Consider the following 9,454-nt stretch of genomic DNA (forward strand, 5'->3'; position numbering starts at 1 on the left):
TTGATTTAATTGAAAGGATTTCTAAGATTTCAATTGATATTCAAAGCTAATTAATGTGTTGATTCCTTGAATTGGTTTTGAGGTTTTTTTTAATGAAATTGAGTTATTTTTTGGAGTGATTATAATCATATTAAAATTTTTTTTGACTACGAAAGATTTGGATATTGATTTATTTCGATTTCTAATTAAGTGCCTACTTTGTTACTGGGTCTTCAGAGGTGTTCGACGTTCTAGTAGATCGGGCGAGGGATGTTGAGAGTACTTTGGGTGGACTAGTTAGGGAGTTCTCTGGAAAGAGGTCAAGTGACGCTAGTTTCAGATTCATTTGGCTAAGAAGGGGCGAGGATCATATCAGCGTGAATCTTATCAGGGTTAGTCTGGTAGAACTGTTGGATCGTTTAGAGGTTAGTAGCAGTTTTCACTTTATTTGTCTTATGGTTAGAGTCATCCAGACGAGTGTTTACGTGCTACAAGAGGTTGTTTCTGTTGTTGTGACAAGGGTCATTGGTTATGAGATTGTCCGAATAGAGCTAAGCCTAGAGATGGTCCACCTGTTCCTGCCAGAGGAGGTGGTCGAGTTGGTACGAGTGGTCCGATGGGTCAGGCTCATGGTAGAGGCTGTGGTCGTGTTGGGGTAGCTGAGACTGGTGGACCTGCTAGAGTGTACGTAATTCGTGAGCCTCAGGATTGTATTTCGACGGACATGATCATAGATACTTTTCTGCTAGATTCTTTTCTTTTGCTTGCCTTGATAGGTTCTGGTTCTGCACTCTCTTATATCATTGGTAATTTGGTTAATCGGTTGAGTTTTCCTTTTTATGTTAAGAGTGTGAGTTTGGTTGTAACTGGAGCTTTGGGCGAGAGAGCACTTGTGGATCATGTGTACCTAGGTTTCCTTTGGTTGTTCAAGGTAAGGTTTTTCTAGCCGATTTGATGGAGTTATCATTCTATGGTTTTGACATCATTCTGGGTAAAGATTGGTTACACAAGAATCGGGTGCACTTGGATTTCGATTTGTCCCATGTAATTCTGAAGACAGTGGACAATGTTGAGTTAGTGGTTGTGGGTAAGCGATTGTAATTTCTTTCTAATATTGTGTCAGTTTTGGATGCAAGTAGGATGTTGGGTTAGGGTTATGAGGTGTACTTGGCTTACATACTTAATATGGGAAGTCAGAAGTTACATATAAAAGATATTCGTACGTAAGTGCTTTTGGGTTTGCCACCGGATCGTGATGTTGGGTTTCGTATAGAGACTTATATCGTTTCAGCCCTTGTGTCTATTGCGCCCTATCACATGGCACCTAAGGAGTTGAAGGAGTTGAAAGTGCAGTTGCAAGAGTTATTGGATTAAGGTTTCATCCATTCTAGTGTTTCTTCATGGGGTACTCCAGTTTTGTTTGTAAAGAAAAAGGATGGTACAATGTGAATGTGGATTGATTATCTTAAGTTGAACAAGTTGATGATCAAGAATTCATATCTTTTTCTGAGGATCGATGATTTGTTTGACTAGTTTAGGGGTGCCAAGGTGTTTTTAAATATTCACTTGCGCTCTAGGTACTATCAGATAAAGTTTAGTGAACTGGATGTGATGAATACAATTTTTCAAACACGTTATGGTCATTACAAGTTCTTAGTGATGCTATTTGGTTTAACTAATGCTCCGGTTGCTTTTATGGACTTGATGAACCGTGTGTTTCACCTATATCTCAATTGTTTTGTTGTGGTGTTCATTGATGATAACTTGGTGTACTCCACTTCTGATAAGGATCATGATTCGTATCTCCGGGTAGTTTTGCAAGTTTTGAGGGAAAAGAAATTGTATGGTAAGTTTTCTAAGTGCTATTTTTTGTTAGGTGAAGTGCTTTTTCTTGGCCATGTTGTTTCTGTCGAGGGTATTGGGGTTGATCTGAATAAGGTTAAGCCGATAGTTGAGTGGATGTTGCCTAGGAATATTGTAGAGGTTCATCGTTTTCCTGTGTTAGCGGGGTACTATAGAAGGTTTGTTGAGGGTTTTTCGCAGGTAGGTTCTCCGTTAACTAAATTATTGCAAAAGGATGTTAAGTTTGAGTGGACGAGTGAAAGTCTGAATAGTTTTTGAGTTGTTAAAGTCATCTTTGATAGAGGCTCCTGTGTTAGTTCAATCGGTGTGGAGAATGGATTTTATGGTTTATAGTGATGCATCGATTATGGGTTTTGGGTGCATACTGATACAAAACGAAAAAGTAGTTGCTTATGCGTCGAAGCAGTTGAAGCCGCATGAGTATAGCAATCCTACACATGATTTGGAGTTGGACGTAGTACTGTTTGCGTTGAAGATTTGACGACACTACTTGTTTGGTGATAAGTGTATTCTTTACACTGATCACAAGAGTCTCAAATACCTCCTCAGTTAGAAGGAGTTGAATTTGAGACAAGGGCATTGGGTTGAGTTGCTGAAGACTACGACTGTGTGATTGAGTATCATCCGGGTAAGGCTAACATGGTTGGGAACGCCTTGAGTTAAAATTTGATGGGTGAGTTTCATGCTTTGTTTGATCGTTTTAGTTTTTGTAGATGATTTGCAAGTTAAGTATATGTGGTCTCAACGTATTCAAAATTTGCAACCAAGTGATGAGAAGTTGGAAGAAAAGTTTCAGCTAGTGTGAGATGGTGTTCGGGGTAACTTCTCATTGAAATCTGAGGGTGTTTTGTGCTTTCGAGGTAAGTTGTGTGTGCCGAGGGATGAGGGTCTGAGGCATTTGAAATCTGAGGGTGTTTTGTGCTTTCGAGGTAAGTTATGTGTGCCGAGGGATGAGGGTCTGAGGCATGAGATTCTCGTAGAGGCACATAGTGGACCGTTTGTGACGCATCCAGGTAGTACGAAGATGTTTCAGGATTTGCGTGAGTTGTTTTGGTGGCCTGGGTTGTGGCGTGTTGTTGTTGATTTTATCGGACGATGTTTAGTTTGTCAGCGTGTTAAAGTCGAGCATCAGTGTCCTTCGGGTTTATTGCAACATATCAGTGTGTGCATTTTCTGTCAGTTCATACTACATGTTCATTACAGAGGTTAACTAAGTTGTTCAAAGCTGAGATAATGCGATTGCATAAAGTTCATTTGTCGATCATTTTGAATTGTGATCCATATATTACATCGAGGTTTTGGTGAAGTTTGCATAAGGATTTGGGTTCGAAGCTTAGTTTGAGCACGACTTATCATCCGTAGATAGATGGGCTCTCTTAGTGTGTGATACATGTTTGGAGGATATGCTTCGGGCATGCTTGATTGATTTTGTTGGTTTTTCGCAGACGAAAGAGTCAATGAGAGCTTAGTTTCCGCATTGGTTTAGCTAAGGTAATTTCGGGGATGAAATTCTTTTTAAGGGGAGAGAGTTATAACGTTCTAAAGTCAAGTCTGGTAGTTAGGGTCGGTTTCAGGTCGATTTTTGGATTTTTGATAAAAAAGAAAATTTTCTAAAATTTATATTTTGGTTTTAAAAATATTTTGGAAAGATTTTAAGTGACTTTATATGATTAATTTTGGTGATCATTTAGTAAATTTTCACATTGCCTAAAGTTTATGAAGCAATTACACCAAGGCTTATGTTTAGAGTTTTTCCTTCTAAATTAAAATGTTTTAATTTTCCATTTTTACCATTGTTTCCATCTAGATTCATTTTAATATAAATTACATTTTATTGTTTTTATTCACACGCTTTTCATTTCCTTCTCATTTTGCAATTTAGTAACTTCTCTTAACTTCCTCCATTTTCTCTCATTTTCTCCCAAACAAGCCGATCAATTCTTTCTATTTTTCTTTTTGATTTCTAAATTCACTCATCTCAATCTTGATTTTAATTCTCAAGTTTATCTTCTTTTCTTGTTTTAAAAGCTTGATCATAATGCAATTCCATTGATGATTTCAATTTCAATCTATTTTCCAGCAAGGTAAGGATCTTTTCCTCGGTTTTATTTCAAGCTTCGAGGGCAATTGACTAAGTGTTAATGATTATATTGAATTATTGATTTAATTGAAAAGATTTCTAAGATTTCAATTGATTTTTTGAGCTAATTAATGCGCTGATTTTTGGAACTGGTTTTGAGGTTTTCTTAATGAAAATGAGTTTTTTTGGAGTGATTATAATCATATTAAATCAGTTTTTCGATTGCAAATAATTTAGATATTGATTTCTTGAAAATAATGTCGATTTTTGGTATTTTTGGGAATATGAGAATTTAGGTTTGTAGATGTTAATTTGTGAGATTCTAGCTGAGTTAGATGTTGATTATAGTTGTTGTTTATTAGCTTTTAGTTTGTAGATTAGTGTGTTTCAGTTTGGAGCTTTCGGAGTGACGTTTCGGTAAGGTTTTTGATGTTTGCCCTCTATTTTAGAAACAGAGGATTCTGCGTTGTTTTAGATTAGATTTTGATGTGTTAATTTGATTTGCAAGGTTTTTACTATGTTGTTAGTTGAAGAAACTTGGTCTTTGAGTTTGGTGATTGTTGACGTAGTGTTTGGAAGCATTTTCGGTTTCTGGACAACAAAGTGAATGACTATCATTCTTAGGAAATGAACATGATTCAAGGTTGAGGTTTGTGTAGTGTTGCATTTTTAATTATGATATATTGTGTTATTTGGTTAATTATGATGATGGAATATGAATTATGGTGATTTACATATGATGTCACTTGTGTCGAAAATGAGAATGTGAATTATGAATGTGATGTGTTGCAAATGATGCATAGGATTTTGGAAACAATTTGTGAAAATCTATATATATTCTGAATGTGAATTGAATGAGTTGTACTTTCTCACTTTCCATATTTGTGGGTTGATCATGACAACAATCTGTAAGTGTGTTTCAAAATGTATTTGAATCAATATGTGAAAACTATGCATCATTGACAACCGCTCTTGGTGAATTGGATTAATTGCGTATTGTTCTTAATAGGACCTTTGGATATGAAATGAATGCCAAAGAAAGAGTACTCTATGTGTTTTGTATTAATGTGTGATTCAGGATTATACGGGGTTCGAATGGTACGTTGAGCTTTGCTCTGAGAAGATACGGGGTAAGGTTGGGCGTTGAGTTTGCTCCGTAATTCATGGTTTTGGATCTATGTGAGTTCGTAAACAAAATTGGAGTTATAATGCTAGATTTTGGTTTGTAATATGTGAATTTATTTTGGGATTTGATGTTGGTTTGATTTGTTGAATTTGGATTTATAAGTATGAACTTGTTGCTTGAATCATGAGATTATTCAAATATTGTTTTAGTGCTTAAAGAAGTGTTTAGTTAAGTGTAACTTGGTAACCTAAATGTGTTAGACTATTAGGTTGCATGAAATTGCCTTAAATTCCAAAAATGAGTAGGTGACTTGTGCTTGAAATGAACTTTTATGCAATAGTTGACTTTTGGTGTCAAATCTTTGATTAATGCATTGACTTGTGTTATAAAGCATTCTATACCATTGTTTTGACATTTATGAAGTGGTTGAATAGTGTCCAAGCATGTTCCTAGTCCATGATTACTTTTATGTGGGTGATTAGATCACCAAATATGCATGTTCTTAACAAATATGCAATTTTTTAGAAAAAAAGGACCGATCCCCTATGAAAAAAGATCGATCTCTTTCAATAAAAGATCGATGCATTCGTTATTTTACTAGGTGGAAAAAGGTGAAATTGCATTCAATAAATATATGAAATATTCTTAAATTCTAATTTGACCCCTGAATGATTACGTGAGTTCAATTTAACTCAGAAATTGATTTGTTTAATTACTTAAACTCTTAAATTGGAATTTTGATGAGATTTGAGTGATCATTTCTTAAACAAACTTAATTACATAATGTAACCCTCAATTGCATGTTACTATTTTGTACATAAGTTTTACATATTTATGTTTAGGTCCCTAATCTTTTATGATAAATTGAGTAATTGTCTGATGTCCGATTGGTATAAAAGTTTATGCGTTGCTTCTTTATGAAATGTTTAACCTGTGGTAACCTTAATTGGGTGATTTTACTTGTTGATTTTTTATATGATGTGAAATGATCGAAATACCCCTAAACGTTTAGATGTAATGTTTGCATGTTTAATTGAGATTCAATTGCATGTTAGTTACACTGAACGTTGTGTGTGATGAACATTAAATTTTTTTAATTTGTTTGCTTTTGCGAAATGTGCGTAATGAGGATCCTGATTCGTCCATCATGATTGAAACCTATTGTATGCTCAGGTATCCGACTCAAACTCTTGGACCGGGTATGGGGCGTTACAGCATCGATTCCAAATATTTTCTTCCCTGAGTCAGATATGTCTTTGACCCTCATCTTGTATTTTTCCTTACGATATGTGAACTTAGACTTCTAAAGCTCATGAGTGATCGGAACGAATTCTCACGCCTCATACTATCGCAGGGCTAAAAAGTGTAGTTTACTCCTCCCCAGAGTCTGAGTACCATCATTATATTCGAGTCTTTTCATTGATAGATTATATCACTACGTGTCAACCAAGGGACTCGTCATACGATCTCTTTATCCTGAAGGTGTATGAACATCTTTGACCATATTTCTCTCGGGACACCTTCCCGTCATTATTGTGTGAGGAAATCCTCCAGAGGTGAATACACCACACTAAACTACTACTAAAAGATCCTATCATTTTTCTAAAAGTGGTTGTGGATCTAGACATATATCAACTATACACAACCTATGAAATGTACTCCTTTCACCATTTGACAATGATTCAATTATTGAAATATTTCAGCTAAGATTGTTGGAGTGAGATTCAGCCTCTTTGGTAATTATTCGAATAGTTCTACCACAGTCGCTTCAATGTATACCAAAGTTTTCGAAAAGATGATCATGTCTTATATCCCTAGTGTAAAGGGATCTATCACCTTCTATTCATCGGGATGATTCTTTATTAGTTTGGAGGATATGCTTCGGGCATGCTTGATTGATTTTGTTGGTTTTTGGCAGACGAAAGAGTCAATGAGAGCTTAGTTTCCGCATTTGTTTAGCTAAGGTAATTTCGGGGATGAAATTCTTTTTAAGGGGAGAGAGTTGTAACGTCCTAAAGTCAAGTCTGGTAGTTAGGGTTTCAGGTTGATTTTTGATAAAAAAGAAAATTTTCTAAAATTTATATTTTGGTTTTAAAAATATTTTGGAATGGAAGTTTAATTAAATAATTTGGTGACTGAATTAAAAGAATTGGAAATTATAATTTCGGTGATCATTTAGTAAATTTTCACATTGTCTAAAGTCTATGAAGCAATTACACCAAGGCTTATGTTTAGAGTTTTTCCTTTTAAATTAAAATGTTTTAATTTTCCCTTTATACCATTTTTTCCATCTAGATTCATTTTAATATAAATTACATTTGATTGTTTTTATTCACGCGCTCTTCATTTCCTTCTCATTTTACATTTTAGTAACTTCTCTTAACTTCCTCCTTTTTCACTCGTTTTCTCCCAAACAAGCTGATCAATTCTTTCTATTTTTCATCTTGATTTCTAAATTCACTCATCTCAATCTTGATTTTAATTCTCAAGTTTCTCTTCTCTTCTCTTCTTGTTTTAAAAGCTTGATCATAATGGAATTACATTGATTTCATTTTCAATCTATTTTCAGCAAGGTAAGGATCTTTTCCTTGGTTTTATTTCAAGCTTCAAGGGAAAATGACTAAGTGTTAATGATTATATTGAATTGTTTAGTTAATTGAAAAGATTTATAAGATTTCAATTGATTTTCCGAGCTAATTAATGTGCTAATTTTTGGAAATTGTTTTGAGGTTTTCTTAATGAAATTGAGTTGTTTTTTTTGGAGTAATTATAATCATATTAAATCAGTTTTTCGATTGCAAATGATTTAGATATTGATTTCTTGAAAATAATGTTGATTTTTGGTATTTTTGGGAATCCAAGAATTTAGGTTTGTAGATGTTAATTTGTGAGATTCTAGCTGAGTTAGATGTTGATTATAGTTGTTTATTAGCTTTTAGTGTATAGATTTGTGTGTTTTAGTTTGGAGCTTCCGGAGTGATGTTTTGGTAAGGTTTTTGATGTTTGCCCTCTATTTTAGAAACAGAGGATTCTGAGTTGTTTTAGATTAGATTTTGATGTGTTAATTTGATTTGCAAGGTTTTTATTGTGTTGTTAGTTGAAGAAACTTGGTCTTTGAGTTTGGTGATTGTTGACGTAGTGTTTGGAAGCATTTTCGGTTTCTGGACAACAAGGTGAATGACTATCATTCTTAGGAAATGAACATGATTCAAGGTTGAGGTTTGTGTAGTGTTGAATTTTTAATTCTGATATATTGTGTTATTTGGTTAATTATGATGATGGAATATGAATTATGCTGATTTACATATGATGTCACTTGTGTCGAAAATGAGAATGTGAATTATGAATGTGATGTTTTGTAAATGATGCATAGGATTTTGGAAACAATTTGTGAAAATCTATATATATTCTGAATGTGAATTGAATGAGTTGTACTTTCTCACTTTCCAAATATGTGGGTTGATCATGACAACAATCCGTAAGTGTGTTTCAAAATGTATTTGAATCAATATGTGAAAACTATGCATCATTGACAACCTCTCTTGGTGAATTGGATTAATTGCCTATTGTTCTTAATATGACCTTTGGATATGAAAGGAATGCCTAAGAAAGAGTACTATATGTGTTTTGTATTAATGTGTGGTTCAAGATTATATGGGGTTCCGATAGAACGTTGAGCTTTGCTCTGAGAAGATACAGGGTAAGGTTGGGTGTTGAGCTTGCTCCGTAATTCATGGTTTTGTATCTATGTGAGTTCATAAGAAAAATTGGAGTTATATGGAGTCCATTTATCCAATGAGTGAGTTTTGTTTCGAACAAAGACTGTTGATCTTAAAATGGAAAAATGTGTGATTGTGTGATTGAAAAGGAAGGTAATTGTGCATGTGTGCTTGTGATTGATTTTGAGATATATGGTTCTTGATGTTTGTTTCATCTGGAAATCAAGTGATTTGGAAAACATTAGCTGATCATCCAGGCATGAGATGTTGAATTATATGTGTAGAGTAAAGAACAAGTTATATATGAACATATAGGATTGATCTTTATCTTGGTTATGTGCATCGCTTTGAATGTTAGTCGTTCAATGGACTTTATAAGCTCACACTAATTGTTAACATTTTAGAGGATTAGAGTCGAGTTTGGAGGCGAGGAGCTTGGCATCAGTGTGGTCAAGCAAGGCTAAGGCACAAAGATATACGTATGTGGTTTTTGGAAACTTTGTATGGAAATTTGGGGACGTTTGGGACTTAGATCTATTATTCAGTTTGTTGGACTTATAATGCTGGATTTTGGTTTGTAATATGTGAATTTATTTTGGGATTTGATGTTGGTTTGATTTGTTGAATTTGGATTTATAAGCATGAAGTTGTTGCTTGAAGCATGAGATTACTCAAATATTGTTTTAG

The sequence above is a fragment of the Hibiscus syriacus genome, unplaced genomic scaffold (assembly GCF_006381635.1).
Source record: "Hibiscus syriacus cultivar Baekdansim isolate YM2019G1 unplaced genomic scaffold, ASM638163v2 tig00110122_pilon, whole genome shotgun sequence".
NCBI classification, from domain to species: Eukaryota; Viridiplantae; Streptophyta; class Magnoliopsida; order Malvales; family Malvaceae; genus Hibiscus; species Hibiscus syriacus.